At 44.0% G+C, this 19465-nt stretch overlaps 1 long non-coding RNA gene and 4 other non-coding genes across 5 annotated transcripts in view; 2 read left to right on the top strand and 3 right to left on the bottom strand.

Moving 5' to 3' along the window:
• LOC138299720 (uncharacterized) overlaps positions 1 to 19119 on the bottom strand; it is a 32391-nt gene extending 13272 nt beyond the window's left edge. Inside the window, exon 1 of the long non-coding RNA XR_011204817.1 lies at positions 18860 to 19119. This is a non-coding gene — a long non-coding RNA (uncharacterized lncRNA). The remainder of the gene's footprint in view (positions 1 to 18859) is intronic.
• TRNAR-ACG (transfer RNA arginine (anticodon ACG)) lies at positions 14990 to 15062 on the top strand. Its single transcript has one exon. It is a non-coding gene; the product is annotated as a tRNA-Arg (tRNA).
• On the bottom strand, positions 16545 to 16617 carry TRNAR-ACG (transfer RNA arginine (anticodon ACG)). The gene has a single exon. It is a non-coding gene; the product is annotated as a tRNA-Arg (tRNA).
• TRNAR-ACG (transfer RNA arginine (anticodon ACG)) lies at positions 17301 to 17373 on the top strand. The gene has a single exon. It is a non-coding gene; the product is annotated as a tRNA-Arg (tRNA).
• Positions 17713 to 17785, bottom strand: TRNAR-ACG (transfer RNA arginine (anticodon ACG)). The gene has a single exon. It is a non-coding gene; the product is annotated as a tRNA-Arg (tRNA).
• Positions 19120 to 19465: the final 346 nt, after the last annotated feature.

Below are 19465 nucleotides of genomic sequence, written 5' to 3'. Positions count from 1 at the left end.
TGGGGAATGCATGGTCACAATGTATTACGTGCATGATGTTGTGCAAGGGACCCCGGACCAATTTCATCATACATATAAAGTTCCCTAATACATTGCTAGTTTTGTTTGGTACACCCCTGCTGATCTAGTGCAGCATATGTTCAATAACTAACTTCCCAGTATGGAGGCTATCACAGACATGGGTGTATGCTAAAATCAGAAGACCAGCATTCCTGTGATTGCTGCCATTCCGAAGGTACATACAAATTGAAACCTACATCATCATGATTGACACAGTGGTACATTTGCTAAACCATGTGTTAATAATATGACAGTGTCAGTTTGCTGTATAGCCGCTGATCTACCGACTTCGCAAATGTAAGATGATGAATGTGGCTCACTGTGTTTTCCAAAACCCATAATGGGTACACAAGGCAATGAGTGACACATTTCAGTGCAATGACTACACCTGTGCCCCAGCAGACTGTCATGGATGACTACAATATACACTGTCAGCATATATCTCCTTGTTGTATCAACATCTTAAAACTGGTCAATCCATGGCTAGCCTCAAATTGTCACCAATTAACGCACAGGATCCCTGCCATTATGGTGTCATAGGGGGCATATGTGGCTCAGGGTACACTGTAAATGTAGCATATGTAACCTACACACAACACAGGCCCTACATGTAATGGACCATAGAAAGCATGATAAATCATGACCTTAAATCAACCCACAGGTGCGTCACACAGTAAATGATTGTCCCTGGATGCACAAGCCACAATACCTGAGTGACTGGTATGTGCTCCAGGAAAGTAGCTTTGCATGTCTCTCATTACTACAAATGATGAGAAGAGTACACTCCATAAATGAGTCTGCAAGCAATTGATGGAGCATGTTTGTCACCACATGATAATTAGGGCCACTGCATGTGTGCAGATATGTGTATCACTCACTGGAGTGACTGGGTCTGTACGTTTGCAGTGGTATGTCTGTTGGAGTATCATCATGCCTGAGGGGCTGGACTTTGAGATTTAATGTTACACACAGTAGTTTTATTTTAAGGTGTTGTACAGTGCACAGACATTGAGCACATTTCTCCCTTCCATGCTTTACAGGTGGACCTGCCCCCTACACAATCGGAGAAGTGGCTCGATTTGCGGACCCAGACATATCCAGTAAGTGTTGATATTTCAGCTCTGTGTTGTGTTCGCAGCTGTTGTGTGCTTGACTCCTATGTGTTGGACACATAGCAAGGTATGATGTGCTGGCAAATGCTCTAATATGTTACTTGTGTGGAGTTTCACTTTTTTTTCTATCTTTGAGTTGGACAATCAGTAGCGTATAGTCAGATTTTGGGATTGTAGTGCAGCCCTGTAGGCATGGCCATGTGAAGAGGGTGACATTTGTTTTTGAAATTTTTATAAAGAACAATTAGCAGAGGCCCATATTCATGATTTAGTCGGCAAGTCAGACCCTGAATCTCACAGAATAAAGATGCCAAAGTCATACCCACAGACTTGAGCCTCCCTGTTCACTAATGAACATGTTCAACTGTATGTTTGACTTCCTAGCAGCATCTAGCTCCACATGTTGTGCTACATGTATGTGGTGCTTGAGTACAATGTCATAGGTGTGCATGCAGCTCATGGCCAGATGTATGCTTGCATATATCTGCTTGTTGTAAGACAGGTATTAGTAGTATTAAATGATGTTGACAATTGTCTGCATTTACAAACATAAATGTGATGGGATTGTCCAAGGTTTGGGCCTATCCTAGTTGGACTTCCTCCTTAACTGTGGTGGACTGCCCATACCCATGTACAGCTGTCTAAAGCTTCCTGGGTGTCCTTGATGTTTGAAAGTATGTGTTGCTTGTCCATCCCTCCTTGAGGCACAGGCTTAGGGTTATGAAATGTGTACCTAGCTGTGATGATCCTGGTTTAGTACACAGACATGTAAATCTGTAACTCACTTGTCCAAACCTAGGGTACACACTCATGATTAACAACTGCATTCCATCCTGGCAATTCCATTTACAAATCACAGATCTTGTGACCCTTGATTGTCATCCAGAAGATAGTCATAAGTTGGCCTGTCACATTTGGAGGAGTTGCAGCATTTGTTACGTGACTAATGGCTGAACAATGATGCATCGGTCATTTAAGTTGTTACACATCTTTTAGAGATTTGCTATGCTGTTAGATAGGACATGTGTAGGCTGCGTTGGCATTTACTTCCTCAGGGACAATCTGTGATCTGTATTGTGATATGGTCTGTTTCAGCCACATTAGATGTATTGTCTGATTCTCATCAGTAGCTATATCACACAATGAAGTGCCTAATGCTTGGCTTTATCTTTTGTAACAGCAGCCAATATGGATGCCATCCAGATTTGTCAGTTTCAGCGCCGGGCGATGCGTTACCGCCACATTCTGGATGTGGAGTCTGGGTTCCGCCACATGGCACTGTGTTATCGCCATGAAAGAGCTTCAGGAGTGTGGAGGGCATTTGCCCAAGGGGGCCCTTCGTGTCCACAACAGCCGCCACCACCAGCACCACCACTACCACCCAGGTGGCACCAAAGATATCAGCCACCACTGCAGGACCATCGACTTCCACTGTTCCAGGACCACTGACAGAAGCACCTGCACCTCCCCCTACAAGCATGGCACCACCAACCGGACACACATCTACAACTGGCACTCAGACCACCCCTGCTACAGTCATTGACCCTGCAGATTTTAGAGTGATGCACCGTGACATGCAACGTATGTTGCGGAGACTGGACAGGCTGCAGCAGGAGGTGTCACAAATTAATAAGAGGATGCGTGCCATAAAGAAGACCCTGCGGAGTGCGAACTTGTGACAATTATACCCTCTGCCATGATTCCCTCTCCTCCCTCCTCTTTCCTGGTTCTTTTAATTAGTGGGTTTAGGGGGCTTACTGTTAGGTTTGAATAGGCTGTTAGTTGAGTTAGTAGTAGTGGGCTGGCGGGTGGGGTATGATATTTTGAAATGTTATTTTATTATGTGTGTTGGGGGATTATGTTGGTGTTTTGGTGTTTTAAAAAAATACAAAAAAAACAAAAAATAAAAAAATATCAAAATCCCAAAAAATATATACCCTGCTGACATAGATCTGTAGGTGTTAACTGTAGGACGTCTTCCCCGCAGCCAAGGACGCTAAGACATTTAGAAAACCTATGACATCTGAATCAGAGGATCAATGTCCCTCTCCACACACCAGCTACAGCAGGGGTCCCAAGCTGACTTACTAGCTCTAGCTGTGCCTTGTGTCCAAGTTGCTACGACATACTCAGAAGCTGAGCCTGAAAGGTCCAGCATTTCTGGAAATGTCCTGAGATAATCCCAGCCACCAACACTTACTTGTACTCCAGCGCTAGAGTGTGTGTAGTGCCCACCGGGATCCCTCTGCAAAACTGGAAATAGTGGGATTAAAAGTGGATATGGCATTTGCAAAAGAGTTACCACATGAGTCAAACATGAAGAGACCGCTTTAAATATGGAGTTTGTGACCAGGGAATCCATAAATTTGCTTAAGATTTTGCCATATTACTGATGCGGTCTTTTTTCCATGCTGGAGAAAAGTCAGTTTTGTAAGCCTGAGGGAGCTGTATCCTTACCAATGTGTACTACATTTGTATTGTTTGGGAAATACAGAACATAACAAAGACATAAAATACAGCTGAGTGCCTCTGTTCCCCAAAAATAATTGCATACATCAAACAAATTATTCGCGCCATGGGGTAGCATACAAACTTTTGTGTTAGGAAAAAAGAACACTTGCTATGAACAAAGAAAGGACTCTGAAGGAAACCGGTTGAAAATTCCTATCACTGCCCCCTCTTCACTCAGGAGGGGCGTGCTACAAATTAACAAATTAACTTCACAGAAAAGTCTGCCTCGCAGGGGCAAACAGTGTTTAGAGAAACAAACTAACAGTTAAATTAGTAGCCTCTGGACCAAAGGGATACAAGAGCCTTAAGAGATGTAAGAGCTGCCTCTGCAACAAAGGGATACAAACAAGAAACTCCAAGGGCAGCACAGCATCTTGAACAAATGAAGAATGCTACTAATGCTGAAGCCAACATACCTTTGCTAAAACAATACAAAGTAGCTCAACCAAATGAAAGCCAAACACTACAAAACACAGATAAGTGCCACAGTAAGCATACAATTTAACCACACAGCAGTAATATTATCAATGCAAATATTATATGGACAGTAATTTAACTCAGAAGCAGCAAGTCAAGAGCAGGTTTGTTTGGGCCACAACTATTGACAGTGTTGGTGGTACTGCTTTTCTGTTAATGTTTTCTGATTGAGAATTCAGGATTGTGGAAAATGTAGTTTCTGTGAATGTGTTCTATAAATAGAGTAGGAAAAGAGATCGAATAATACTGCCCCCTTGTGAGAACACTAGAAAACAGCTCCAAAGTTCAAGCAGTAAGGAGGTGTTTAAGGAAGTATGCAGTGTATACTTATCACTTAAAAGGAAAAGTTTATATCTAAAGTTGCAAAGATATTGAAGACTGAGACTGACCACTACTTATAGCAATGTTCATGTTATTGGTAAGAGCCTTTGTGTCTGAAGTGTCAACATTGTGAGCTTTAAATGCAGAATGCTGCAAGTCTGACACATCATAGTGTGTGTGAAATCCTGAATACTTTGACAGTTACGTATCACAATTTGTTAAGTAACAACAGGAGTACACACTGTTTTATTGCCCATTATTTACATTGTAAAGATAATCTCTTGTTGCTGAACAAATTATCAAATTTCAATGTAGCCTTTTCTTGGAAACTGTTCCATCCTCTTTTGGATTCTGGGATTGTTTTGCCGTGGCTACTGATGTTAATTTCAACAGAGGCTGCCGCGTGCGTTTCTTTATTTAGATGTAGCCACAGTTGACTGTTTATTACTTTCGCTTGCCCTCTAAGGGTGCACTACCAGCGATTGCTATCAACAAATTTGGCAATGGGTGTCAAGGCACATATTTTATGTATTTCTCCATAGCCATAGTTAAATACTTCTAAAGCTGACTGGTAGGTTGCACTTTCAGTTGTTACCGACAGTAGATCCTGTACTGACTGAAGCAAACTTGCTTTTGCAAACACGCCAAACAAACACCTTTTATGTATTACATAACATAAAAGGTTTACATTTGAAGTAATATGTATACTACTGCGATTGAGACCACTGCCTACAGCTTGAGTCCTGCAAACATTTTCATAGGGGTCAAAAGTATGGTGTGCAGAGTGACAAAGGGCTGCATTGATGCCGCCATGGTGAGGGCCAAAACTCTGTAAGCTGGGAGTAGGGGAAACCAAGCATCTACATGCTGTGGACAGTGAATCGTGGAGTTATTTTGAGGGTCAAACTATTTCCTTCTTATGCCTTTGTCCACTTAATTGCCATTATTTGATATAGTTGGGTGAGCCACAGAAGGCTTGTGCCAAGCTTGAGGCAGGTCTCTGGCTCAGCGCAAGGTTCTCCTGGATCCTCAAGCCCAAAATAAACTGAGCTTTCATGTGGCTTCTGTCTGCCTCACACACTGTACTTTAACCTCAAGTGCCAAGAATTAATGAAAACTAATACCTTCTAATGGAAAGAGTGGGAGGGAAATTGGTACCCAACTTCTGGCTGAATTGCACAATGTGAAACTATAAAACCTGGGACCAATCCTGGCTTCCCAGATTAAACAAATTGTGTGACCCTACACAACTCATTCTTTTTTCTTCATTGTCACGTATGAGAGCACATGAAGTACATGAGTTCAGGATGAAGGCTGCACAATATCTTCTCCTTTGTTTGATTCAATAAACTGTAATGTTGGCCCATGAACATACTAGTGTCTAACTGATGTGAACAAAAACATAATGGGTGGAATGCTTGAATTAATATCAGCCACTGGTAAGTACTCAGGCCACGTCTCAGTTCATTGTTTTTGCCCCACCATGCCACCTTAAATTAGACCAAGCCATATTCAAATCAGCCTCGGTTCTGCTCCAATGGAAACAATTCAGCCCGAACTGCAACACCAGGTCTCTGAGCCGGAACACAAAGAACTGAAGACTAGTTTCACCCTAGTTGAGGCTCTGCAGTAGGGTGCAGCTTAGTTCCATTAGCACAGTGAACACAAACAAAAAAGTGAAGGGGCTTGACTTAATTTCAGCCAACGGTAATTACTCGGACCATATAACAGACCATTATTTGTTTGTCTGCTATGCCACCTCAAATTACATACAGCGATGTGCAAATCAGCTTTACCCGGCTCCAGCAGGACTGCCATTAATGTGGAGGATGAGGAGGTTGTTGATAGGAATGTTATGGTTGAATGTGTTGAATACCAAAGATAGATCTAGTAAAATCAGAATGCTAACACGGCTGCATTCGACCAGGCAGCGAAGTTGACCCACACCCAAAAGACCACAATCTCAGTGCTCAGTCAGGGTCAGAAATTAGTTTGGAACAAATGTAGTCGATGTTTTTTTTCCATGAAGCACAGAAGTTGTATAGTGTACGACAAAAAAATTACCACCCAGCAAAATTTCATCCAGAACAAAAGAAAACATTCAGTTTCTTCCATGTGACATATTTTATACACATTCATCTATTTTGAATTTTACAGTAATTTATTAATTCATACATAATGGCATAGAAAGTATACAAAGGACAACATTTCCTCTATTCCTTGTACCAACACGTGGATGCCATTTTGCCCAACACTTAACTTACCAATTACTTGCGGACTAGTGTTTTTGCCCAACTAACTTTCTGATTCAGTTTTACCACCGAATGCACAGTATTTGCAAAGATTATGTTTGACTCAGCACTAAAGTATTTTGATCCTTGACTTGTTAAAAGGGATGTTTGGGATACTGCTTTAAAGTTGCGTCCTTCTCATACTTTGTATGCCACTAATCCATGAACTGAAATTTGATGATTGTATATAAACTACATGATAGAGCAATAGAATGTTTTCTTTTGTTCCCAGTAAATTTATATGTCTTGCTGGGGTGGTAATATATTTGTTGTATGCTGTATATTTGGCTCCAACCTTCCCCATCCCACAAGACCCTCCACCTTACTTTGAATGAAGTAGTTGTGTAGTGGGTGATTTCTCAAGCAGCTTGGACGGGAAAGGGAGAAGCAATACAGGTCAGAAGTCACCCAAGTTACTGTGGTTCAAAGAAGTTTTATTCTGCAACCTTTTTTAGAAATAGGCTAGAACAGAACCCATCATAAAGTAGGCATTTCAAATATCTCTGAGAAACAGAGTCACTGCACTACAGACACCTTTGTATATTTTGGGCGGAAAAGTATTCAAGGGAGAGCCACACAATTTACAAAAATTTAAGAGCTTACTGAATTCTCGTGGGAAAGTTGTTTGAAAAGTTTCGATGACAGAAGTTGAGGGGGAACAGAGAATATGAGTGGGAAGGGATTCGTAGGGAGATCAGCATGTTTTACCTCTCTTGCAGATTTAATATTGCTTACTTTTCTAAGAACTTGGTTAAGACATCTACCAGCTGATGGATGGGAATGATCTCGGAAGAAAAAAACAAAAGAATAGTGTCAATCAGTGGAAAGACTACTTGTGACTCAGATTCAGAACTGTACTCTAAACCAACATCAGCGAGATTGTTCTACAGTTGGTGCCTGAATATGCAAACTGCCCTGATTTACAAAGCATGGGCAGACCTTCTAACCACACACGATAAATGCTTCCTAGAGGCCAGAATGAAGTTCAGCTACTATGACATGCTTCACAAATGGCACTGGCCACGTCAAAAATGGGGCCAAGTATACATAGAAGTAACAAAAGTCTGTGGGAGATGCAACAAGCCCAGAGATGACATAATACACATAGGCCCTCATTGTGACCCTGGCGGTCCTAAACCGCCAGGGCCGCGGGCAACGGAAGCACCGCCAACAGGCTGGCGGTGCTTCATTGCCAATTCTGACCGTGCCGGTAAAGCCGCGGTCAGAAAAGGGGATCCGGCGGTTTCCCACCAGAATACCCCTGGCAGGGCTGAACCTCCATGGCGGCGCTGCAAGCAGCGCCGCCATTGGGATTCCAACCCCCTTCCCGCCAGCCTGTTTCTGGCGGTTTTGACCGCAAGGAACAAGATGGCGGGAACGGGTGTTGTGGGGCCCCTGGGGGCCCCTGCACTGCCCATGCCACTGGCATGGGCAGTGCAGGGGCCCCCTAACAGGGCCCCAGCATGATTTTCACTGTCTGCATAGCAGACAGTGAAAATCGGGACGGGTGCAACTGCACCCGTCGCACCCCTGCAACACCGCCGGCCTCTTGGAGCGGCCAAATGGCGGTGAGCGCATGGCGGGCGGCGGTGACCGCCATAATGTGGTCATGCAAATCCATTAAAGAATTCTGGAAAAAGATCTGGGAGAAACTGAGTCAAACAAGCAAACATGCACTTCATCCCTCAATAGAGCTAGCCATTTCCACCAAATTTCTAGGCTAACTAACTACAAAAGATGCTGGTGAGCTTCTGTCTTGACTACAGCAAAAATATGAATACTCTGCTGATAGAAGACACCTTTTTCCCCACCTCTGGTTGTAACACCATCGCAGCAATGGCCTCCCATGAATGCTCGCTTAATGTACAAACTTAACAACAGGCTGCATATTTTTGAAGAAATCTAGAGTCTGTACCTGACTTGAAACAACTACAAACATAAACTTACCTCTTGCTTTGGCACTTCACCTTTCCACTATAATTATTGGTAAGATTGTAACAGACCTTGGGCGAGGGCTGAATTTGTACTTAGAAACCCATTTCTTAACTGACTGTTTATAGGAAGGTTGATGGTTATATGGTTCAATAGCTGGATTCATGTACCGTCACTCTGGTACAATTAAAATGTATTGGTTGTTACTGCTTTACCTGCTGGAATTATAACATTTGAATCTTTGAAACAGGAAATGATATTATGTGATCTTCATATTGCTTTGTTAAAACAATAAAATAAAAATAAACAGGAAATAGATTCAGTCAGACTAAGACTGTTTTCCATGGACAAGTCAAGGTGCTGAGAGGGCTATGAGAGTTTTATCTGGGCTGGCCTGGAGGCCAAGGATCTGGGAAGGAAATAACAAATGGCTCTAAGGCCCATGCGCCTTATTTATCCTCCTGTGCAAAAATGGTACACGGGAGGGAGGCTGGCCTAAATAGTGGTGCTAAGCTTGCTTAGCACCATTATTTAACACTTGGGTCAGGGCAGGCGTTAGGGGACCTGTGGGCCTATTTCCATGGTGGAACACCATGGAAAAAGCCCACAGGTGCCCTCCACAGGCCCCAGGGAAACACCCACCCACACCAGAGGGACAACAGAGGATGTGGGGCCCCATCCCAGGTAAGTATAGGTAAGTAGAGGTAAGTATTTCTGTATTTTCATAAAAGTGCTGTTGGGGGACCTGAAATGGGCCCCAATACATGGCACTGGGTGCAATGGCCATGCCCAGGCGACCCTTGTCCCCTGTGCTGGCCCTTGGGTTGGTGGGCATGACTCCTGTCTTTTATAAGCAAAAACAACAGATAATGGACGGAATGCAGAGCAAATCAAACATTCACCCTGTTAGAAATGGGGTTTTTGGTTGGCAGTCAGGTTGCCCTCTGTCCAAGCAAGAACCCTCACTCTAGTCAGGGTAAGTCACACACAATCCAAAATTATCCTGTGCCCACCCTCTGGTAGCTTGGCACGAGCAGTCAGACTTAACTTAGAAGGCAATGTGTAAAGCATTTGTGCAATAAATCATACAATAACATAATATAGCACCACAAAAATACACCACACAGTGTTTAGAAAAATATATAATATTTATCTGGGTATTTGCAGGTCAAAATCGATCAAAGATGCAATATGAATTTGTAAAGATATCACTAAAAAGTGATATGAAGTGTCTTAAGTCTTTAAAAAGCAAACAAAGTCTCTTTCAAGCACAAAGTACCTGGTTTGGAGTGGAAAATCTCCACAGAGGGCCGCAGAAGAAGAGATACGTGGAAAAATGGTGTGTGCGTCAATTTCTCCCCTGCACACACGGACCTGCGTCGTTATTTTTCAAGCGGGGAAGTCGTGCGTCGTTTTCTGGCGCGCGGACAGTGTCTTTCTGTGGTTTGCGGGATTACCAGATGTCCCGAGGTCTGTGCGTGGATTCTTCGGCTTGTTTTCCGGCTGCGCGTCGTTCCGGGAGGCTGTGCGTGGAATTCTCGTTCTCACGGCAGACGTCGCGGCGATTTCCCCTCCGGAAGTCGGCGGCGTTGTCCTTGCGAGGCCGTGCGTCGAAGTTCCTGTCGCCCCAAAGGTGTCGCGTCGATCAGCGTCGGTGTGCGCGATTTTCTCGCCGCAGAGCAAGCTGTGCGTCGAAATTTTCGCCGCACAAAGAGTCCAAATGAAAAAGAGAAGTCTTTTTGGTCCTGAGACTTCAGGGAACAGGAGGCAAGCTCTATCCAAGCCCTTGGAGAGCACTTTTACAGCCAGACAAGAGTTCAGCAAGGCAGCAGGGCAACAGCAAGGCAGCAGTCCTTTGTAGAAAGCAGTCAGGTGAGTCCTTTAGGCAGCCAGGCAGTTCTTCTTGGCAGGATGCAGGTTCTGGTTCAGGTTTCTTCTCCAGCAAGTATCTGATGAGGTAGGGCAGAGGCCCTGTTTTATACTAAATTGTGCCTTTGAAGTGGGGGTGACTTCAAAGAGTGGCTAAGAAATGCACCAGGTCCCCTTTCAGTTCAATCCTGTCTGCCAGGGTCCCAGTAGGGGGTGTGGCAGTCCTTTGTGTGAGGGCAGGCCCTCCCAGCCCAGGAAGACCCATTCAAAATGCAGATGTATTCAAGTGAGGCTGAGTACCCTGTGTTTGGGGTGTGTCTGAGTGAATGCACAAGGAGCTGTCAACTAAACCTAGCCACGCGTGGATTGTAAGGCACAGAAAGATTTAAGTGCAAAAAAATGCTCACTTTCTAAAAGTGGCATTTCTAGAATAGTAATATTAAATCCGACTTCACCAGTCAGCAGGATTTTGTATTACCATTCTGGCCATACTAAATATGACCTTCCTGCTCCTTTCAGATCAGCAGCTGCCACTTCAACAATGTATGAGGGCAGCCCCAGTGTTAGCCTATGAAGGGAGCAGGCCTCACAGTAGTGTAAAAACGAATTTAGGAGTTTTACACTACCAGGACATATAAACTACACAGGTACATGTCCTGCCTTTTACCCACACAGCACCCTGCTCTAGGGGTTACCTAGGGCACACATTAGGGGTGACTTATATGTATAAAAAGGGGAGTTTTAGGCTTGGCAAGTACTTTTAAATACCAAGTCGAAGTGGCAGTGAAACTGCACACACAGCCCTTGCAATGGCAGGCCTGAGACAAGGTTAAGGGGCTACTGAAGTGGGTGGCACAACCAATGCTGCAGGCCCACTAGTAGCATTTAATCTACAGGCCCTAGGCATATATAGTGCATTCTACTAGGGTCTTATGAGTAAATCAAATAGCCAATCATGGATAAACCAATCAACAGTACAATTTACACAGAGAGCATATGCACTTTAGCTCTGGTTAGCAGTGGTAAAGTGCCCAGAGTTCAAAAGCCAACAACAACAAGTCAGAAACGAATAGGAGGAAGGAGGCAAAAAGCTTGGGGATGACCCCGTCAAAAAGCCAGGTCCAACACACCCCCAGTCACAGATCTGGGTTTAATCCATCAGTTTTTTGCTTTCCATGCCATTCCAGTTTGGACCCAGCCATATGCAAATCAGTCTTGACCCTGTTCCCCAGGGAAACAGTCCAGCCCGAACAGCCAGGCCAGGTCCTTCCTGGACCAGAAAAAAGCATCCTGGGACCGGTTTCAGGGCATCACCCTTCATCAGCCAGGCTAGCTTAAATCTGGTGGCATGGCAAGCACAGGACCAACGTCTGGGCATACCCTTCCCACTTGGGGCGACAAAAGCAAAAACAACAGATAATGGACAGAATGCAGAGCAAATCAAACATTCACCCCAGTCTTTTATGAGACAGGAGTCATGTGGTATGGTAGGTTTAGCATCAATAAATGGCGCAAGGCTGGTTGAAGTCATCTTTTTTTACTCTAACCAGCCTAACGTCATTTTTTAACGCTAAATCCACTCCTCCCATACCGCCACCACCATCCGGCTAACATCATTCTCCATGACTTTAGCCCACCCTTTGCACCGGATTGCCCCATTCCATAAATAAGAGGCCTAGCCGGCGTCTTGGAATGGCGCTAGCCAGTAATATACTTTTTGATGCTAAACTGCGTTAGCGCAATTTAGCATCAAAAAGTATAAATCAGGGCTTAATTGTTTAGAGATGCTTGCAGATTCCTTTGCCATTTGTCCTTTCTAAAAGACAGAGGAAGATGCACCATTCTTCTGCAAATTGGACAACCTGAAGGCGGTCAGATATATAAACCGTCTCAGGGATACAAAATCTAACTAAATGTCTGTGGGAAGTCTGTCTACAAAGGAACATTTCTGTCAGAGCAGACTATCCTCCGGGCAAGTTGAATGTGATTGTGGACTAGTATTCCTGACATCTCCAGGATTCAAGCGATTGGTGTCTTCACCCTTCTGTATTCAGTCAACTTTCTTCAATCTATGGCACCATGTCAACAAATCTCTTTGCCTCCTTTATCAACTCTCAGCTTCCCTCCTTTTTTAAGTGGAGACCGGATCCTTTAGCTCTGGCCACCGATAAGTTTTTCAAGTCCTGGCCTCAGGCTCTTCTCTACACCTTTCTCCCTTTCTCCTTATTGCCTGTGTCCTAGCTCAACCTTGCAGACAGCGATCACCTTTTGGCAGGCTCAGTTTTGGTACGCATCTCTGGTAGAACTAGCTTTGGACATTCCAGTTTGGATTCCGCCCTTTTCCAACTTGCTTCTCAATACTCAGGGGTTAAGTCACAACTTAATTGTTAAGGGCTCCCTTTCTCTTATTGCTTGGAGTATTTCAGGGCTTCCTGGGGCACCACAGGAATTTCAGAGGAGGCAATCCGCCTCATCCAACAATCCTGGTCCCCTGGCATGGCAAAACTTTACAAATCAGGCTGGTTGGCCTGGTGTAGCTGGTGTGTGGACAGGGATCAGATCCTCTCTAAGCAAATGTAACCTTGGAAGTTAACTTCCTTGCTTCTTTAGCTTCTCCGGGAAAGCAAATCATACCATTAATACTTACAGATCGGCAATTTCAGCTGAACACATCAAAGTGGATGGAAGGCCCATTGGCTAGCATCGTTTGAACTGTAGCCTGTTAAAGGGAGAATGTTTTGCTAATCCCCCTTGTCCTAAATATAATACCATGTGGGATGTTAATTTGATTTTACATATGTTTGTCATAGAGAAACAATGCGGAGCTTTCGCTCAGTTATCTGCAAAGCTAACTATGCTTTTGTGTTTGGTTTCTTTGAAACATGTTTCTGATGCCAGAGCAGTGGATATGTCTTCTTTTCATTATTCTGCCCTTGGTGTTTATTTTCAGGTTACGAGACGCACTAAAATTAATTTGATGTCTGCTCATTATTCTTTCTTCCCTTCGCAGCCAAAGTTATGTGTTGGAAATTGTTTGAAAACATACATTTCACAAACTGCAGATCTGAGATCGCCTTAAGGTTCCCGGTTACTCATTTCCTGTCAGAAACTCCAGCAGCCTACTCCGCTCCTACCATGGCTCGCTGGGTTAGGTGGGCTATGTGACTAGATGGCATTAATACTGATCCTTTGGCCCCTATTCAGCCACAGGGGCCGTGGCCTTTAGGGCTTTTTTAGGCAGGGGCGGGGCTGCATGCTATTCTCAAATCTGCAGATTGATCAAAATTTAGAATGGTCAGGACTTTTTATTGTAAATCAATTGCTCATTTATCTGACTCTGTAACTTCTATGCTTTGAACTAGCATAATTTGGGCATGACAATGAGATTCAAAGAAGATCGCAACAGTCTTGGTGGGGTATATCTTTTGAAAATAAGGGAAATGCTATTAGGACAATGGGTGGGGTAGAAAGCCTTGTGTCAGAAATAGATGGCCTTGAAGTGGCTTATTTTCTGTACTTCGAGCCAATGGAGTTATTTAGGATGTGTGCAATTGTTGTCAAAGTTATAAATGTCCAGAATCAATCTTGCGGCAGCATTCTGAATTAGCTGCAGTCTGTGTATCAGATAGACTGGAACACCAATAAACAGAGCATTGTACTCATCTAGCCTACTAATGATCAGTGACTGTATCAGTAGCTGTCTTACTATCCGAGGAATGAAAGGTAGAGCCTTTTTAGCACTTTTATAATCAAGAAGCAGGTGGGAAGGTGTTGCAGTGTCAGTGGTTGATCATGTTTGTTGTTGTACTTACTTGAGCTTCGAGGTGGAGTAATTTACTAACATTTTGGGTCCCTTTTTAGGCTGAACATACTAGACAGCACACGCAATGGCCTGTAGTCGGGGTAGATATCTCCAGACAGAAAAAGAGAGGCAGAGGTGTAAAGTCCGCAGATGGGTTTGTATGGGTATTGTATATATATTGAGATTTATTATCTCCAGATAAGTCATTTATAATTGAACCCCATAGTGCGACAGCAGCAAGTGATTCCCTCTCAAGCTCCACATTCTACATGGAACTCCCAAGTACATTCCATCCTTAAAGCTGTCCCATCACCCCAAAAGAAAAAAAATGTGTAGTACTACAAAATGTTATACTGTTCTATAGTACGGAAGGAATTGCAAGGTGTCAGTCTTCAGTGGTGTTTCTGCAGTTGGAAGTCATAACAACCAAGGACATGAATCACTTTTCCCACCAGTGCAGTCGCTGCTGCATTGTAGTAGAGCGAGAAAGACTCTTAAGCTCCTCACACCTAGGGGCGGGCTTCAGTGCTGGGACATTAGAGGGAAAGATAGTGCATTTGGCACCTGGATATCTCAAATACAACTACCACATTCTGCACACATCTCAGACGTGCGGGCCAGTGGCGCAATGGATAACGCGTCTGACTACGGATCAGAAGATTCCAGGTTCGACTCCTGGCTGGCTCGACGATTTTTTTTCATTTCAATGATGTATAAACATTATTTAAAAAAAAAAATCACGTCAGTTAGGGCTCGACTGTGGTTATACTTATCTTTATCTCAATAATGCAACGAAGTATAAACATTATAAAAAAATAAATCAGGTCAGTTATACCATAAAGTTTAGTCCTGGGTGATGGTACAATAAACTAAATTAAAAAATGAGTTTCGCAAACAGATAACTGTCGACTTGCCAAAGGGCATTATATTTTCATGGACAAATAAATGATTGTTGATTTTCGAAAAAAGCTCCTTCAATAGCGTGGTCTCAAAGTGCACACGGACCGTCATGGCTGTCACGGAAACAGTTGCTAGCGAATTTTTCAATTTAAATTGATTCACATTGCGCGGCCTCGCAGACATGGAGTATGGTGGCCACTGTTGCAGAAAAATAAATAACGGAAAGTTATTGTGTCGGGGGAAGAGTCTTCCTTTACAGTAGCAATGCATCTTGTCATGTTGTGTGCAAACAGTTGCATTTCCCGCCACAACGTCCTGTGCAAGTCCACTGCAGCTGAAAAGAGCTCGTAAAGTCGCGAGTTCTGAATGGCTATTTGACCAAATCTAAAGGACGTTGATCCAATCAGAGCAGGTAACATGATTTCCGGCCAAAGTAGCATCGCCACTCCTTCTCGAAGAGAGCCGAAGGTTTTTAAAGTGCTTCTGACTTTTTGCATCAAAGAGGCATTTCTATGTCAGAGGTCCTAGTACTAGTACAATGAGGACAAGGGAAGGAACTAAAATATATTTTCAAAGTATAATTGGGGTGTCCCTTTAACTAGGTATGGAATTCCCCTCCTCCCTTACAACAGTGTGACGAGGAATATTAGGACTCAGGGTAATGAACGTTTACTGGTAAATAACTAAAGTGTTAGTAATACTGAATAAGACCTCACCCTCACAACCAGGGCACGATATCACTGCCAAATGCTAGGGTTTATGAATAAAACAGTTCAAAACGATCACATATGGGACATTCTCCGCTTTTTTGCCTTATTGGAAATATTATAATTTTCCAATCATGCATTTTATAAAAGCATTTTATTTTATTTTCGTGCAGAAAATACTGGACTTATTGTGAGTTCGATCTTCTATAGAGAATATATTGTTGACAAATTTTGAAGTATTCATTATTCCGTCAAATTAGTGCCCCAATCATGCTGTGATCTTAAATAAATAGTTCATTTTACCATGAAAATACTGAGTAACCAAGAAAACTCAATTATGTGCATTTCCATGAATATATTTAGGATCATTTTCAAAGTTTTTATAGCACACCAATACATAAAAAGTAGATGCCACTGAAAGGTTATTTCAATTTAACCTGCACATCTGTTTTGTTCATTTAGATGTAATTTTAAACAAGGTCTGATTCACAGTTTTTTTTAATGAAAGCATTTGGGGAAACATAAATGCTTAAATGATTGAAAGTGCTATAAAAGTTGTAGCCGAGCCAGCCAGGAGTCGAACCTGGAATCTTCTGATCCGTAGTCAGACGCGTTATCCATTGCGCCACTGGCCCGCCGATACTAGGGGTTGATATGATAGGGTGTGACAGATCATTAAGAAGGACACCATGGAAGATACATATTAATTTATCGGAGCGTGGTGAATCCTTTAGTGCACCGAAAAGAAACAAGACGTGGAGAGATCCTTTATGTAAAACACCCGATCAGTACTAGATTGCTGACGAGATGGGGGAGCTGTTGGTGCTTATGTCAAGGCACCTACTCAAGACTTGCAAAGAAACACGTACCGTCTGTGTTTAATGCGAATCGATGTTATGAGGATAAACTGCAGCGGCATCTTTCACTCGGCATCAGTTTGTTTCCTTTGCTGTCACTTTTAGAGAGGCACCATGCCCAAGTCTCCTGACAAAATTACACTTATTACGGAAGGCTGCGAAGACTTTTGTATAGTAAAATAGCCACAAATGGTCATTAAACTGTAAGTCTCTGTAGAGAGAAATAGCCTCTGCATAAGTGCTGCAGCAGAATGTCATCTGGGTGAAATGAATGTTAAAGCTGCTCGGGCCGCATCGTGGCCCCGCCGCAGGCACGTGCTGCGAACTCACCCGTTCCCGCAGCAATGCCCGTCTATTCTTTCACTGGTTGTATTTTTGAATTTAAAGCTTTACACTACAAACCCCAAAACTTAGACTGATGCAATGAATCTGAATCCCATAGTTCAAATTGTGAGGAAGTCGGGCCAGTGGCGCAATGGATAACGCGTCTGACTACGGATCAGAAGATTCCAGGTTCGACTCCTGGCTGGCTCGATACGTACTTTTTCACTTCTTTAAAATAATATGTTGGTAATTTAACAATGAAGCTCAGACATGTGTAAAATAATAGGAGAATTCTGCTTTCGTAAAGAACTCTGCATTTTAATTAAAATATAGGGAGGGTAATGAAACAAAAAAAATGTATTTTTCGTCCCCGGAAGCTGTGTTTTAATTGTAAACGTACGGTTGCTCCTTCTTGATGCACCGTATGGTGTGTAATGACATATTTACATAAAATGGTGAGACTACTTTAATGTTTTATAGATGTATATTTAGTTACCCCTTATCATAAACTCTGACTTTTTCTAAAGATGCTAAAAGAAAATTACCAATCGAGCCAGCCAGGAGTCGAACCTGGAATCTTCTGATCCGTAGTCAGACGCGTTATCCATTGCGCCACTGGCCCGCCGCTGAAAGCCACTTCTGGGGCGGAGCTGTACACCGCAGGGTATCATGAGAGATTGATGCTCCTGAGCATGTAGCTAAAAGCCACACTCAGAATGCTCCAGTAACAAATGGTGAACTCGCAGGATGCATCAGTAACGAGGAAATACCGTATATATTTAACAACATTCTGCCCTGTTGGCAGAACGACCGATGGAGGCGATAGGTAAAATTTGGCCAGAACTTATGACGGCTTCTCCGACTGGATCAGAGTCTCTTAGATATAATCAAACAGTCAATCAGCTCTTAGGGCTTTCCGGCAAAGTACACATGCAAACCAAGGGGCGACGTGCTCCAATTGCAACAGCCAGACGCTGACCATTACGCTGGGGGGTTTGCAGAGTGTCCACGGATTGGATGATCACCCTTTTGAGCGCATGAAAATAGAAACTGTAGACGACATGGACTGACTTACCGTTTTAGAAATCAATCAGGCTTTTTAGCTTGCACAGTTTAGGACGAGATACAGGGCCCGAAAAGGAACTGTTTTAAATGTCTGTTTTAATAACATTCTGGTCTGAGACCCGGAAGGACGCTGCCCGCTTACTCCCCTGCAGACAGGAGCATCGGGCTTATAGTCATGCACTGAGGCTAAGGTGCGATAAACAAAACGTCCACAAGCAGACGGCAGTGTGCGCTTGTTGGGGGAGTGGGCCACGAGAGGGGGGAGGAGGACGTTGCTTAGACATCTGGGCGCAACGTGCGTTTGCGCGGCCCGGGGCACTTCGGTATTCCAGAAGCGGCAGCAGATGCTTGTGCGCCCCCTGCTGTTATGCAGATCACACGGGGACACATAAAGCACCAGCGCTATTATCAGAGGGCATTCCATCATTTGCATGGCGACATGGCCGAGGGGCCATATTACAAATACAGCGCATTTTCCTTCTTTGCACTGGACGTACCTTTCAAAAGTGCTTCCCGAAGGAACAAGGGTAGTGCGCCTTATTAGGATGAATGAGCAGCCCCCAGGGCAGCCGCAAACCTCACTGCTACGGAGTAGCCCCTCCGTATTATCACTGTACAGGCTGCAACTCACCTGTGCCTTTAAGAGAAGTGAGAGATCCCCTTGCAGGCAGCTGAAGTGGGGTGTTGAACCGGGAGGCGACAGTCACCGCGGGGCAGGAGCGAGCGTGGTGGGGTGCTGTTCCACCGCTCGTTGCCAATGTAGTGTTGCTGGCGTAACGCCAGGCGACACTGAAATAAATACGAGGACCCGGTATGCTTTGGTGAAATACCCGCGTCCACATGCGGTTCTGGTGAGCTCAAGCGCAGCACCCCGTTTCCTAGTGTGCCGCCGTTCGCGCCCTCCTGAATCGCCCGTGGCCACGCCTTCTTTATTTATACCCTCAGCACCATGACCTTGAGGCAGACTATAACGGTACTTAGTACAGGTGTAACAAACACGGAGTACCTCGGGACGCGCGCCCATGAATCACCCTTTGCTGCGCCCCTCAGCAATTGGATGTGTCCGGTGGTCGTTTACGTCACCGACCCACGACACTACATTCCTCATTAACCATAACAAAACAAATACAACTTAGACAATGCAATATCAACCATCCCACAGATGATCTCGCATTTGCGTGGAGCGACAGGGATTGTCACGCAAATTGTATCTTGTGGTTTCGGATCACCCTGGGAT

Source organism: Pleurodeles waltl, chromosome 6, assembly GCF_031143425.1.
Source record: "Pleurodeles waltl isolate 20211129_DDA chromosome 6, aPleWal1.hap1.20221129, whole genome shotgun sequence".
Taxonomy (NCBI): Eukaryota; Metazoa; Chordata; class Amphibia; order Caudata; family Salamandridae; genus Pleurodeles; species Pleurodeles waltl.
Note: the sequence above shows the minus strand (reverse complement) of the source record. Positions and strands in the feature narration are given on the sequence as shown.